The sequence below is a fragment of the Saccopteryx bilineata genome, chromosome 3 (genome assembly GCF_036850765.1).
Source record: "Saccopteryx bilineata isolate mSacBil1 chromosome 3, mSacBil1_pri_phased_curated, whole genome shotgun sequence".
Taxonomy (NCBI): domain Eukaryota; kingdom Metazoa; phylum Chordata; class Mammalia; order Chiroptera; family Emballonuridae; genus Saccopteryx; species Saccopteryx bilineata.
In genome coordinates this window covers 152056903-152072475 of record NC_089492.1, presented here as the reverse complement: position 1 = coordinate 152072475, position 15573 = coordinate 152056903, and the positions used below count along the sequence as shown (strand labels likewise).

Here is a 15573-nt window from a genome sequence, read left to right as displayed (position 1 = left end):
TCAGTCCCAGCACTGCTGGGGAGCTGTCAGGGCAAACATCAGGGCCCAGTGCACGAGCTAGCTGAAAATGCCAGGGCCTGAGGTATAGACCAGTGGTTTTCAACCTTTTTACACTTGGGGACTGGTAAAAATAGAAGAATTATTTTGAGGACCGCTAAGGCAGAAATCACCCTGAATATAGCAAATGTGACTAAGATCCTTGGGTCTATAATCTTCATACAACATCAGGGTAGATAACTCTTTCACAGTTGGGCACAGAATTTCCGGCCCACTGGCCTTGGTCCTTGGACCCAGTGGTTGAAAAACACTGGACTGGTGTAGACCACAGGAAGAGCAGTGCTCTCAGCCCTCAGGCAAAGTCAGTTCCTTGAGGCTGTGCTCCTATGCCTTCCACTGGGATAGCCAGGGATCTTTAGCCTGGGCACCTCAGCAGACAGGGCATTAACCTAGCTGGGGAATCATAGCAGAAGTTAACCAAGGGGAAGACTCATCAGTTGCCAACATCAAAAGGCAGACAAGTCAAAAATACACAATGTTCCTTGTTCTTGGATAGAAAGAATAAATATAATCAAAATGGCCATATTACCCAAAGCAATATACAAATTTAATGCAAATCCCATAAAAATTCCAATGACATTTTTTAAAGAAATGGAACAAAAAATCATCAGATTTATATGGAACTATAAAAAACCCCGAATAGCCAAAGCAATCCTAAGGAAAAAGAATGAAGCTGGGGGCATTACAATACCTGACTTCAAACTATATTATAGAGCCACAACAATCAAAACAGCATGGTATTGGCAGAAAAACAGACACAAAGACCAATGGAACAGAATAGAAAGTCCAGAAATAAACCACATATATATGGTCAAATAATTTTCGATAAAGGGGCCAACACACAATGGAGAAAAGAAAGCCTCTTCAACAAATGGTGCTGGGAAAATGGAAAAGCCACATGCAAAAGAATGAAACTCAACTACAGTTTGTCCCCTTGTACTAAAATTAATTCAAAATGGATCAAAGACCTAAATATAAGACCTGAAACAATAAAGTACATAGAAGAGGACATAGGTACTAAACTCATGAACCTTGGCCATAAAGAGCATTTTATGACTTTGACTCCAAAGGCAAGAGAAGTGAAGGCAAAGCTAAATAAATGGGACCACATCAGACTAAGAAGCTTTTGCTCAGCAAGAGAAACTGACAACAAAATAGACAGCCAACTAAATGGGAGATGATATTTTCAAACAACAGCTCAGATAAGGGCCTAATATCCAAAATATACAAGGAACTCATAAAACTCAACAACAAACAATCCAATAAAAAAATGGGAAGAGGACATGAACAGACACTTCTCCCAGGAAGAAGTATAAATGGTCAACAGATATATGAAAAGATGCTCATCTTCATTAGTTATTAGAGAAATGCAAATCAAAACTGCAATGAGATACCACCTCATACCTGTTAGATTAGCTATTATCAATAAGACATGTAATAGCAAGTGTTGGAGAGGTTGTGGAGAAAAAGGAACCCTCATTCACTGTTGGTGGGAATGTAAAGTAGTACAACCATTATGGAAGAAAGTATGGTGGTTCCTCAAAAAACTGAAAATAGAACTACCTTATGACCCAGCAATCCCTCTACTGGGTATATACCCTAAAACTCAGAGACATTGATACGTAAAGACACATGTAGCCCCATGTTTATTGCAGCATTGTTCACAGTGGCCAAGACATGGAAACAACCAAAAAGCCCTTCAATTGATGACTGGATAAAGAAGATGTGGCACATATACACTATGGAATACTACTCAGCCATAAGAAATGATGACATCGGATCATTTGCAACAAAATGGTTGGATCTTGATAACATTATACAGAGTAAAATAAGTAAATCAGAAAAAAACTAAGAACTGCATAATTCCATACTTAGGTGGGACATAAAAACAAAACTAAGAGACATGGACAAGAGTGTGGTGGTCACGGGGGGGGGGGGCGCACAAAGAAAACCAGATAAAGGTGACAGAGGACAATCTGACTTTGGATGATGGGTAAGCAACATAATTGAATGACAAGATAACCTGGACATGTTTTTTGTTTTTTGTTTTTTTCATTTTTCTGAAGCTGGAAACAGGGAGAGACAGTCAGACAGACTCCCGCATGCGCCCGACCGGGATCCACCCGGCACGCCCACCAGGGGCGACGCTCTGCCCACCAGGGGGCGATGCTCTGCCCATCCTGGGCGTCACCATGTTGCGACCAGAGCCACTCTAGCACCTGAGGCAGAGGCCACAGAGCCATCCCCAGCGCCCGGGCCATCTTTGCTCCAATGGAGCCTTGGCTGCGGGAGGGGAAGAGAGAGACAGAGAGGAAAGCGCGGCGGAGGGGTGGAGAAGCAAATGGGCGCTTCTCCTGTGTGCCCTGGCCGGGAATCGAACCTGGGTCCTCCGCACGCTAGGCCGACGCTCTACCGCTGAGCCAACCGGCCAGGGCTTGGACATGTTTTCTTTGAACATATGTACCCTGATTTATTGATGTCACCCCATTAAAATTAATAAAAATTTATATCTATAAAAAAAGAAATGGGAAAGTAAATGCAGGACTAATGTTTGCTAATATTTAATATACAAATTAATTTAAAAACTCACTAAAAATCTAAGTAGCAAAAGGTAAAAATTCATAAAAAAGTAATACACGGCCCTGGCCGGTTGGCTCAGCGGTAGAGCGTCGGCCTGGCGTGCGGGGGACCCGGGTTCGATTCCCGGCCAGGGTACATAGGAGAAGCACCCATTTGCTTCTCCACCTCCACCCCCTCCTTCCTCTCTGTCTCTCTCTTCCCCTCCCACAGCCAAGGCTCCATTGGAGCAAAGATGGCCCGGGTGCTGGGGATGGCTCCTTGGCCTCTGCCCCAGGCGCTAGAGTGGCTCTGGTTGCGGCGGAGCGATGCCCCGGAGGGGCAGAGCATCGCCCCCTGGTGGGCAGAGCGTAGCCCCTGGTGGGCGTGCCGGGTGGATCCCAGTCGGGTGCATGCAGGAGTCTGTCTGACTGTCTCTTCCCGTTTCCAGCTTCAGAAAAATACAAAAAAAAAAAAAAAAGTAATACACATAGTAAGCATTTTGAAAAGTGACCAAACACATTCATAATAAAGCAATGCTCACCACTCCTATATCCCCTGAATTAGTCCTCCAAAAGTAGTTTGTTCTTCTATTACGAATATGTTTTGTTGACAGATCTAGGGGAAACTCTATGGGAGTCTGTCTCTCTGCTTCCTCACTTCTCACTTCAGAAAAATACCAAAAAAAAACCCCACAGCATGAAAATTTTTTTGTCAGCTCTGTATCATGTGTGTTTTTTGTTTGTTTGTTTGTTTTTTGTATTTTTCTGAACTGAGAAGCGGGGAGGCAGAGAGACAGACTCTCATATGCTCCCAACCAGGATCCACTTGGCAATGCTCTGCCCATCTAGGATGTTGCTCCTTTGCAACCGGAGCCATTCTAGCACCTGAGGCAGAGGCCCTGGAGCCATCCTCAGCACCCAGGCCAACTCTGCTAATTGAGCCTTGGCTGCAGGAGGGGAAGAGAGAGATAGAGAGAAAGGAGAAGGGGGAAGGGTGGAGAAGCAGATGAGTGCTTCTCCTGTGTGCCCTGTTTGGGAATCGAACCTGTGACTTCCACATGCCAGGCCGACGTTCTACCACTGAGCCAACCGGCCAGGGCCTCATGTGGGTTTTTCATGGACTATTCCATCCATGTTCTGGTTATGGCCCTTAAAAAGATGTGACACAGCGGCAAAGAGCTAGCAGGAGGCCACATCAGGACAGTGGTCATGTTTGGGGGCATGTGCGGGGAACTGCTTCCTCTCTTGGCTTGCTGTCATCCACCTGTATCACTGAAAGCAGCATCCCATGCCGGCCAGAGGCAGAGGGGCACCCTGGAAATGAATCAGCCAGAGGAAGGAGTTCTTTTCTCTTGAACCTTCTCCCAACTTCTTAAAGAAGTTACAGCCCCCCCCCCCCAACACACACACCTTGTCCTTCAGCTGGGTCAGCAGAGACATACCACCTAACAAAGGGTGACATCTGTACCCTGACATCTCGACTGCCCAATGGAGGCTCCCATCCTCTCTCCATCCCTCCCCATGCAGGGTCCCTGCCCACTCCACCTGCCCCTCCCCCTAGGAGGGCAGTTAATATAGGCATTATTATATTCTGGGGATAGGAATACTTAAAGGGGAACAGCTACAGACCAATTGTTATACTTGACAGAGTTCAGAGATCACAGAAGCTTTTAGGTCAAAAAGACCTTAGAAGCTACTCCAAGGTTACTTGAGGGCATTTAATTAGAATCTGCAATTTAAGTAATCAAAACCCAGAACACAAAGCTAATTTGCACAGCTGAACTCAATTCCCTTATCAGTTTCATTAATTTAAGGTAATTTACCAAGGATTCCTATATTCCCACAGCCCCTGTTTTTTCCCTCGTTTGAAGACTGAAACTCATTAGAAGCAAAACTACACTAAAAATAAAGAGGACAAGAGGATGTAGGGAGTGTAGAGAGCTGGGGTGGGGTAAGGAAGATAAGAAAGAAGGAAACACTCATGGAACTTAACTGTCCCCTCTTCCTCGCTCTGTGAGAGACATGTGGTCCCTCTGACAGGACACAGGCCATCAGAGCAATGGCAAACCCCAAAAATGTCCCTTCCACCTGTGTGGGGGACAGGGAGATGATGGCAGAACGGGGTTACCCAGGTCAGGGACCAGGGACGGTGGTTCCGGCTATGAGCAGCCTCCCCGGAACCTGGGACCCAGTCCTGCCCTCCGCTAGAGAACAGGGACCCTAGGGCTAGAAGGGGACTCTGGAGGCCCCCCACTCAGCAGGCTTCGGGAGGACTAACTAGAGAGCCCCATTCTCGTCCACCTTACACACTAGGGTTCTTCTGAAAATGGCCTTAAAAGGAGACACACAGAAGTCCAGACTGGGTGACCAACCTTCTCAAGGTCTCATGAAGGAAAAGGATGAACTAGGAGAAACAGCTCAAAGCAAAAAAGCCCAAGTACAGCCGGGCCGTTCTCCTTGAGCTTTGTAGCCTAGCCCACCCTGTCCCTGTCACCATGGGAGCCAAAGGGCTAACAGCAAACCTCCACTGGGCCTCTGCTCTCCTGGCTGGGGCAGCACAGGAGAAAGTCAGACGAGAAAGGCTGAGTGAGTCAGAGCACAAACCAGCAGCCCTTGGGGAGGAGGTACTTCAGGAGTCAGAAAGAGGAAGAGTTTTCTCTCAAAACCCCTAAATCCAGGACAGCCACAATCACTGAGCAATGAGGCATCACACCATTCACTCCCACCAAAAACCACTGCAGGGAAAACCCCAGCGACGGCAGCCTTCCGCACGAGTCCGTTCTGCACATTTACCCACACCTACAGCCTCAGCCTCACCACCCAGATGGCCCTTGACATGGCCAGTGGTCTGTCCCTCCAGGAAGGTGCTTCTTTGTGTGACTAGGATGACCAGCTGGGACCTTTGGTGTTAGAAATGCTAGACTTAACTCTTTGCTTTTCCCTTACCTTCCTGGTGCAAGGACTAGGTTTTCTGATAAACACCCACCAGTAAACAGTCAACATCTGTGGTGACTGTCTTTGCTCACCAGACTGGCTTTTTCCTGCTTCCTAGACACCCAATAGATGACTCTAAGGCCCTTTCCCCAGTGCTGGGAAAACCTATGGGAGCCGGCTTCCTCCTTCCCTTCACAGCCATGATCAAACTACCATGTACTTCTTGCTCCCTGTGCCTACGCAGGGCCTTGGGTGAGCAGAGAGGCTCACTGTGAGCAAAGCTCCAACTCAGAGAGTACCGCTCAGCATGTGAGCACCTGCAGAGCCTCAGTCTAGTAAGGCTGGGATTTAAATGAAGGAAGCATATGGACCTTGGAGGTTAAGCCCAGGAAACAAAGCTTGCACTACAGCTGGTGCATATTCTCAATGGCCAGCACAAACTCCCCGCCAGGGTCCTCGGGGCTTGCACTCCATAGAAGACAGGGACATTTTAGGGTTGGCTGTTGATTTGATGGTCTGTGTCCTCCTGTTAGAAGGGACACATGTCTCACAGAGGGAGGAAGGGGAGGCAGTTAGCTTCATGAGTGCTTCTCACGTTCCCCAGCCCTGTTCTCTGCCAGTGACACTGAAGAGGCAGCAGTGGCAATAAGGTCACCACCCAATATAATTAACTAACCAGCATTATTTGTTTCATTAATATAGCCGCTGACTCAATAGAATGCCTTAACCCAGATTCAAATGCACATCTGGAACTCCAAGTGGGAGTCTGTCACCCTGGGTGGGCCATGGACGTCCCTTTAAAAAACTAGGCAGGCCAACTGCCCCTGGGAAGGACAGCTTGGACTGTTCCAGCTTCCCCCCAGCTCCTCAGTGCCCCTCCCAGTCACTGGCAGCTCCATCCTCCACTGGCTCAAAATCAGCCAGAGAACAAAATCAGTGCTGGCTGCTGGCCTCTATTCCACCCCCCCCCCCCCCACACACACACACACATACCTAAGCCATTCTGTTGGCTCTTCCTTCCCAGAGATCCAGACTTCAATCCCTCCGTGGCCCCTGGATGCACTGCCCCACGGTCTGTCTCCACGCAGCACTGGCTCCCACCCTGACCTCCCTGCTGCTGAGGTCCCCCAGCCGCCCAGCCTCTGCAAGGACAAGGGAAGGCGGCTCCTCCACCTCCTGTATGTCCTTCTTGAAATGAGCTTCTCCAGGACAGCTTCAGGACAGTCAGTTTAAAACTGCTGGGCTACCGATGCTTCACCTACAAACCATGAGCCTTCTGGAGATTCTCTACAGGAACATATTTAAAAATAAGTCACCCTAAGAAAGTGTTTAAAGTGTTCCTGCTGAGCAATATGAGTGTAGACCCTGGGTCTGGGAGACGGACAGTTGTGTTCACAGCAAGCAAGCAAGCATGCCGTTGGGTGAGCAGCGGCAGTGGTGGGCGGGCGTCCTTGGGCTGCCTCAGCCAGAACAAACCCTCCCATCCCTTGGCTGCTTTTCTTAAGCATCCACACTTTCTCATGCTCTTTCTTGTCCACAAACTAGCAATCTCAACAGTAAAGGTCTCATGGACCTGGCCTTAGGGATGCAAAGATGAACAGGGCAGCTTGGGCAGGAAACACATCACAAGAAACATAACAGAAGCAGGTATGGTGAACAGTTACACCGAAGGTTACACTGCTATTGTCAAAGCCTCTTCTGGAACCTTCCCTGTGAGAAGAGTGGCTGTAATGCCAGCGGTTGAGGCCAGGAAGGTTCACACTGGATCCGGGCAGACCACTGGCTTACACCTGGTGCTGTGACAGCACTTGTCTCAGACTGGTGGAAAGCCATGGGCACCCTGGGAGAGTGGGACAGAGGGGTGGCCGTTCTCGAGCATATGGTTCCCCTGTGGGCACCCTGCTGGGGACTGGGCGTGTTTACAGCCCTGTGAGCAGAAACTGACAGCTCTGTGCAAGAGGCTGCCTGAGCTCAAGAGCTCCAGTGTGAGCTGGAAGCTGAGTGGCAGCAGCAGGAAGAGCTGGGGTGGTTTTCCTGATCACTGGCCTGCCACAGCGAGGGGCAGTTTTTCTGTTTGCTCTCCCACTGCTGCACGAAGTGGTTTTCCCTGCCTGTTCACTTGCCCACTATTACAAGAAACCAATAAACAGGAATGGCCCAACACCTTTCGGCTCAGTGGTTCTTCTGTCATCTGCCCACATCCAGTGTGAACCTGCCTGGCCTGAGATTGCCATTACAGTGACCTGTAGCTGTCTACTTGCCCAGTAGTAGCACCAGGAATTCCAGAGGCCAACTCTTGGGGTGAATCAGCCCAGTGTTCCTGAAGAGTACTCTCACTCTCATGCACCAGGTTCTATTGGTCACTCTATTACCACAAAAGTTCCAGAACCCGAGAGAATGGAATTACTGCACCAGGCACCCCAGTTCTGTGAGAGCTGCCTGTCCTGTGCTGGAGACAATGCACACCAGTATCAATGCTGCCCTGCCAACTCCCAGAAATGTCATGACTGTGACAAGTCTCACATCTTGCTCCACTGTCAACTCAGTCACTCGAAACTCTCACCTAATTAACTGAAAGTTTGCCTGGATGTTGGCCAGAAAGGCTTCTCAGAAGTGCCACAAAGATTTCATAATAGGTATGTAAAAGGACTGAAGAAACCATCCAGTATTTATCAGCTCTCATCATCAGTGAATACATGCTGTCCCAGAAGACCAAAGATGAGGACAACAGCATCCCTGTGACCTGAGTCATTTTATCCCTGAGTGGGGCGAAGGGCCTCAGCACCATGAAGGACACTGTTGCCCACCCAAACACCCCGCCCCACACACTTTCTCAAAGCTCGATTCCAGGAGCTGCGGCTAGAAGAGAACTCTGGCTCCCCCAGGGCATGTATGCTAACTCATTGCCTCAGACCATTCTTCCCTCCCCTTTCTCTTCCACCCAAACCGGGGCTGTATGAATTCCTCCAAGTCCTCAGACCAGCTCTTCCCAGGAAAGGTAATCTAAGGGTCTAGTTTGGGCCAAGTACCTCCCTCTCTGGAGGGCTGGGGTCACAGTGCTCCCAGGAGACTGAGTGTGGTGGGGAAGAGTTCTCAGAAAGGGAGCAAGGAGAGGCTGAAAATCATCATCTCAATTCACCACAACATTCAGTAGCCAAATGGAGAAACCCCATGGCAAGTGTTTCTTTAAGAGGAAGAGCTGTTTTTATATTCTTTAAAATAGATAACACAAACATAAATTTAGGTATAAACTTTTTTGGGGGGAGCTCTTAAACTACGGTAAAACTAAGAGATCCATGTATAATTTAACAACAAACAAAACCCCAACACCAATGGAATCACATTACATTATTTCATGTGAAGGACAGGGCTGCTGTACAGAAAGTATCACACATGCCCAGCCCTGGGGACTCTGGAAGTCATGTCCACCACACCTTCCACTCCACTCCAGTCTGGCCACAGGCCAGACATGCCCACAATGGCCACTTCAGCCCACCCAACAGCTAGCTGGTCAAAATGACAGTGGCCAGCAACCACCATTCCCCAGAAAAATGAGTGACCGAGTGGAGCAGAGGCACGGGGACATAGTAACACCCCTGGACTACGAAAGCAGCAGCGCTTCCACAAGTGGTTTTGCTTTTTTGCATGAACTCAAGAAAGTCATAGAGAAAAAGTATAAAAGATGGCCTTATGCTTGTTCCTTTTGAACAACATGCAAAATATTACATCAACCCTTTGGAAGGATAAACAAGTACCAAAAACTGGAACAGTTATGCACAGTTCAGTAAAGTATAATGTTACATTTTCCCCATATAGAAATTAATGAAATGAAACATGAGCTATAGTTACTTGGTTTCAGGAAACACACATTTGAGAAGGACACTTGTTCCTGTCTCACCATCAGGCATGGACAGGGATTTTGTAGGCCACCATGCTGTTCATTTTGTGGGCTGTAGTAGTGAAGGAACCCAATGGACTTGCTCAGAACTGGTCATGAAATGTGGTCCTGACTCTTCCCACTTTTCAGGTTCAACCAAATCTTTGTATAAATCAGTAGCTCAAATAATGAGAAACATCCAGTAGTGGCAGAAATGTCACTGTAGCTGCAACCTGATCACTGAGCAGAGTTCATCTTGGGTCGCTGAGATTTTTCTCTGGGTGTGCTGTCATCTTCGGCGGTCTTACCACACTCAATATCAAACTGCCATCTTTCAAGGACCTCACCGCTTTCAGTATTCAAGGTGACTACCACCAGTGTCTGAACTGAACACTTGTACGATCAATCTTTCGTTGTTCGCCACATTTTGGTGCCCTCAGGTAGGGTGATGCCTTGCTCCAGGCAAGTTGCTTTGCCTTAGCTGGGCCCACAGACACAGCGCACACCCCCTGCTGAGAGGAGTGAAGAAATTGAGGCAAAATGGGGAAAATACTAAACCAAAGCAGCCTCAGAATGAGGGGTCACAGCCAGTGTTCCCCCAGTGGTTCTGCTAGCACTACACACTTGCACAAAGACAGAGAAAAACAAAGTATGGCCCCCAGCCTCCTAGATCCTGCCACTTCCCCTTGCAGGAATGGAGAGTGGCAGAGACAAACCCCATAGCTAGTTCTACAAGACCACTACTTCCCCTGTAGAGCAGAGGTTCTCTGTGTCTGGTCCTCTGGTCTGTTGGAACACAGGGAGGAATAGTACCGAGGCCTCAGATCACCATTGCTAAAGCCGTAAACCTCACAGCATGCCCCACCCATCATCACGACAGCAGCTTCTCAGCGGAGGTGAGCCTGTGAATTTCACAAAGCTAAAACATGTAATCCAATACTGCCTACAAGAAGAAAAAAAATTAAAAACCTCTTGGAAATCCTGTTCTGTTTGCTAGAGTGTTTGGAACGAATTTTCTTTTCTTCTATTTTTTTGTTTTTATTTTGTATTTTTGTTGTTGTTTTTAAATCCTGTGCTTACTTGGTTTTTGTTCTTTGTTTTTGTGATTTTTCTCTTTTTATTTTATATTTATTTTTAGTTTTAAATTTTTTATTTCCATTTTTTGCTGTCTTTTTTTTTTCTTTGATTTCTTAACAATATCACTCTCAAATGCCCACAAGGCAAAAAAACAAACAAAAAAATCCACATAAAACAAAAATACAAATACCAATGCTACCCAAGTAAGAGATGCAGTTCAGAAAGAAAATAAAAAAAATCTCCAGAAAGCAGTCTCAATCACATGGAAACCCTGTAAATGACGGAGAATTCAAAATTGAAATTCTGAAAATACTCAATGGGACACAAGAAAACACTGAAAGGCAACTTAATAAGCTCAGAAAACAAAATGAGTTCCTCACCAAGGAGATTGAAACTTTAAAAACAGAGATAAAGAACTCAATGAGCTAGTAAGTTTAGCTAACAGAACAGATCAGAGAGAGAAGAGAATCAGTGACATTGAAAATAGGTAACTAGAGATGATACAAAAGGAAGAAGAGAGAGACTCAAGAATTTTAAAAAATAAATAAATAAGAGAGCTCTACTAGAATGGTCTGACTCCACCAGAAAGCAATATAAGAATAATGGCTATTTCAGAAGAAGAGGAAGGGAGAAGGAAATGGAAAGCCTATTCCAACAAATAATTGATGAGACTTTCCCAAGCCTATGGAAAGAGGTAGAGCCTCTAATTCAAGAAGCAAACAGAATTCCTAGTTTTCTCAACCCTAACATTCCTTCTTCAAGGCATATTGTAATAAAATAGTCAAAAATCAATGACAAAAAATCTTCAAGGCAGCTAAGGAAAATAAAGAACAACATATAAAGGAAGGCCCATCAGATTATCATCAGACTCCTCAGCAGAAATTCTACAAGCTGGAAGACAGTGGACCCAAACATTCAGAGTACTTAAAAAAAAAATGGCAGCCAAGAATACTATATCCATCAAAGTTATCCTTTAAATATGAAGGAGAAATAAAAACTTTTCCAAACATACAGAAGCTGAGGGTATTTATCACCAGAAAACCCCCACTGCAGGAAATACACAGTGGGGAGGGGTATTATACCAGATACAAAGAACAAAACAAGTCAAAACTACAAGTAAAAGTTCTAACAAGGTCACAGTACAAACAAGAACAATCTGTGATAACAATAACATAAAAGAGGAGAGGATAAAGGTCTGAAGTAGCAAAGGAAAATGGAGTACAGAAGCATTCATAAGACAAACGACTCTTGTACCTGTGAAAATTTTTTCTCAATAAACTACCAGTAACCACCCACAAAAAACCTGAAACTGAAATACATAGCTTAAAAAAAAAAGAGGAAATAAGGAAAGCAGCATGGAATACCATCAAACAAAAACAACTGAGAGAAACACAAAGAAATAGAACCAGAGACACACAGAACAGCTACCAAAATACTAAACATAAAATGGCTATAAGAAATCCTCATATATTAATAATTACCCTAAACATAAATGGACTGAACTCACCAAAACAGAGGCACAGAGTAGCAGACTGGATCAAAAAGCAAAACCCAACCATATGCTGTCTTCAGGAGACACATCTAAGCTGCAAGGACAAAAGCAGACTCAAAGTGAAAGGTTGGAAAATAATTCTTCATGCAAATAATACCCAATAAAAAAGCAAGCGTAGCCATACTTACAACTGACAATACTGACTTCAAGACAACAAAGGTAACAAGAGACAAAGATGGACATTTCATAATAGTAAAGGGGACATTATATCAATTAGACATAATACTTCTTCATATATATGGACCAAATCAGGGAATACCAAAATATATAAGACATCTACAAACAGAACAAAAAAGAGAAATAGACAAAAACACAAACATATTTGGAGATCTCAATATATCACTGACAGATTAGATAGATCATCCAAACAGAAATCAATAAAGAAATATCAACCATAAATGACACACTAGACCAAATGGACCTAACACACATTTACAGAACATTTTGTCCCAAAAAATCAGATTATACATTCTTTTCCCGTGTGCATGAAACATTCTCAAGGATAGCCTGACCAGGCAGTGGCACAGTGGATAGAGCATCGGACTAGGATGCAGAAGACCCAGCTTTGAGACCCAGAGGTCACCAGCTGGAGTGCGGGCTCATCTGGTTTGAGCAAAAGCTCACCAGCTTGGATCCAAGGTCGCTGGCTCAAGCAAGAGGTTACTCGGTCTGCTGAAGGCCTGCAGTCAAGGCACATATGAGAAAGCAATCAATGAACAACTAAGGTGTCACAACAAAAAACTGATGATTGATGCTTCTCATCTCTCTCCGTTCCTGTCTGTCTGTCTCTATCTATCCCTCTCTCTGACTCTCTGTTTCTATATAAATAAATAAATAAATAAATAAATAAATAAAAACATTCTCAAGGATAAACCATATATTGGGCCACAAAACTAACCTCAATAAATTCAACAAGATTGAAAATATACCAAACATATTCTCTGACCACAAGGCTTTGAAATTAGAATTCAACTGCAAAAGGGAAGTAAAGAAACCCACTAATAGCCCTGGCCAGTGGCTCAGTGGATAGAGTGTCAGCCCAGTATATGGACATCCCAGGTTCAATTCCCAATCAGGGCACACAGGAGACATGACCATCTGTCTCTCTCCCCTCTTCCTCTTCCCCTCCCACAGCCAGTGGCTCAACTGGTTTAAGTGTCAGCCCCCAGGAGCTGAGGATAGCTCTGTTGGAGTGCATCAGCCTCAGGTACTAAAATTAGCTCAGCACTTGAGCATTGGCCCCAGATAGGGTTGCTGGTTAAGGGATCCCAGCCAGGGGGCATGCGGGAGTCTGTTTTACTAGCTCCCCTCCTCTCACCTTAAAAAAAAGAGGGGGAAAAGGGGAAATCCACTGAAATGTGGACATTAAACAACATAATTCTTAAAAATGACTGGGTCAAAGAAAAAATAAAAGCAGAGATCAAAAGATATATACAGACAAATGAGACATATGACAACATGGCATATCAAAACTTCTGGGATGCAGCAAAAGCAATAATAAGAGGGAAGTGTATATCATTACAGGCTTATATCAAGAAACAAGAGAAATCCCGCGGAGCGCCCGGGTTCGATTCCCGGCCAGGGCACACAGGAGAAGCGCCCATTTGCTTCTCCACCCCTCTGCCGCGCTTTCCTCTCTGTCTCTCTCTTCCCCTCCCGCAGCCAAGGCTCCATTGGAGCAAAGATGGCCCGGGTGCTGGGGATGGCTCTGTGGCCTCTGCCCCAGGCGCTAGAGTGGCTCTGGTTGCAACATGGCGACGCCCAGGATGGGCAGAGCATCGCCCCCTGGTGGGCAGAGCGTCGCCCCTGGTGGGCGTGCCGGGTGGATCCCGGTCAGGCGCATGCAGGAGTCTGTCTGACTGTCTCTCCCTGTTTCCAGCTTCAGAAAAATGAAAAAAAAAAAAAAAGAAACAAGAGAAATCCCAAGTAAACAACCTAACATTATATCTTAAAGAATTCAAAAAAGAAGAACAAAAGCAATCCAAAGTCAGAAGAAAGGAAATAGTAAAAATTGGAATAGAACTAAATAAAATAGAAAACAAAATAAATTTTAAAAATACAACAAAAAGCTGGTTCTTTGAAAAGATCAAAACTTGACCGACCTCTGGCTAGACTCAATAAGGAAAAAGAAAAATGACTCATATAGACAAAATCCAAAATAAAAGAGGAGAAATTACCACAGACATCATAGATATACAAAGGATCATACTAGAATACTATGAAAGACTATATACCACCAAATTCAACAATCTAGAAGAAATGAATATCTTCTTAGAACTACACAATATTCCTTGAATGAGTCACAACTAAACGGTGCAATAAACAGTGAGGAAATAGAAACAACTATCAAAAACCTCCCCCCAAAATAAAAGACCAGGACCAGATGGCTACACTAATGAAAATCTACCATTCAAAGAAGATTTGGTATCTATCCTTCTCAAAGTCTTCCAAAAAATAGAAGAAGCAATACTCTCTAACACATTTTATGAGGCCAACATAACCCTGAAACCAATGCTTGGCAAGGACACCACAAAAAAAAAAAAAAAAAAAAAAAAAAAAAAAACCCAACAAACTAGAGACCAATATTCTCTAATGAATTCAGATGCAAAAATCCTAAACAAAAAACTAGCAAATCGAATACAACCACACATTAATACATCATGATCAAGTGGTATTCATTCTAGGAACACAAGGATCATTCAACATATGTAATACAACAAAGGACAAAAATCGTATGAACCTATCAATAGATGTAGAAAAGGCATTCGATAAGATAAACATCCACTTATGATTAAAACACTCAATAAAATGAGTATACAAGTAAAGTACCTCAACATAATAAAGGCATATATGACAAACCATCAGCCAATATCATACTAAATGGTGAAAATTGAAGGCTTTTCCTCTAAAATCAGGAACAAGCTAGGATGTTCACTCTCTCCACTCTGTTCACTCTCTCCACTCTTAGTCTAGATAGCACTGGAATTTCTAGACAGAACAATCAGGCAAAAGAAATAAATAAAAGGCAACCATATTGGGAAAGAAGTAAAGGTATTATTACTCTTTGGAGATGACATGCTCCTATATAAAGAAAACCCCAAAGACTCCACCAAAAAACCATTAGAAACAATAAACAAATACAATAAAGTTGCAGGATACAAAATCAATGTACAAAAGTCTACTGCTTTCCTATACGCCAACTATGAAACTTCAGAAAAGGAATTGAAAAAATTCCTTTTACAACTGCAACAAAAAATATAAAATATCTAGGAATAAATTTAACAAAAGATGTGAAGGATTTATATTCTGAAAGCTACAGAGCATTATTTAAAAATATTGAAAAAGACAATGAAATGGAAAAATATTTCATGTTCATGGATAGAAAGAATCAACATAGTTAACATGGTCATATTACCCAAAGCAAATACAAATTTAATGCAATCCCCATTAAAATCCCAATGTCATTTTTTAAATAAATAGAAAAAATCACCAGATTTCATGTTGAATTATGAAAGAAC

At 44.3% G+C, this 15573-nt stretch overlaps 1 protein-coding gene across 10 annotated transcripts in view; it reads right to left on the bottom strand.

Moving 5' to 3' along the window:
- Positions 1-15573, bottom strand: part of INPP4A (inositol polyphosphate-4-phosphatase type I A) — a 128971-nt gene that overhangs the window by 59923 nt on the left and 53475 nt on the right. The window contains exon 1 of one of the 10 annotated variants that reach the window (XM_066267788.1): positions 12011-12079. The exons of the other annotated variants lie outside the window; for them this stretch is intronic. The gene's annotated coding sequence lies outside the window, so the exon portion shown is untranslated. Of the gene's footprint in view, positions 1-12010; positions 12080-15573 lie in introns of those variants that run through there. 10 annotated transcript variants of the gene reach the window in all.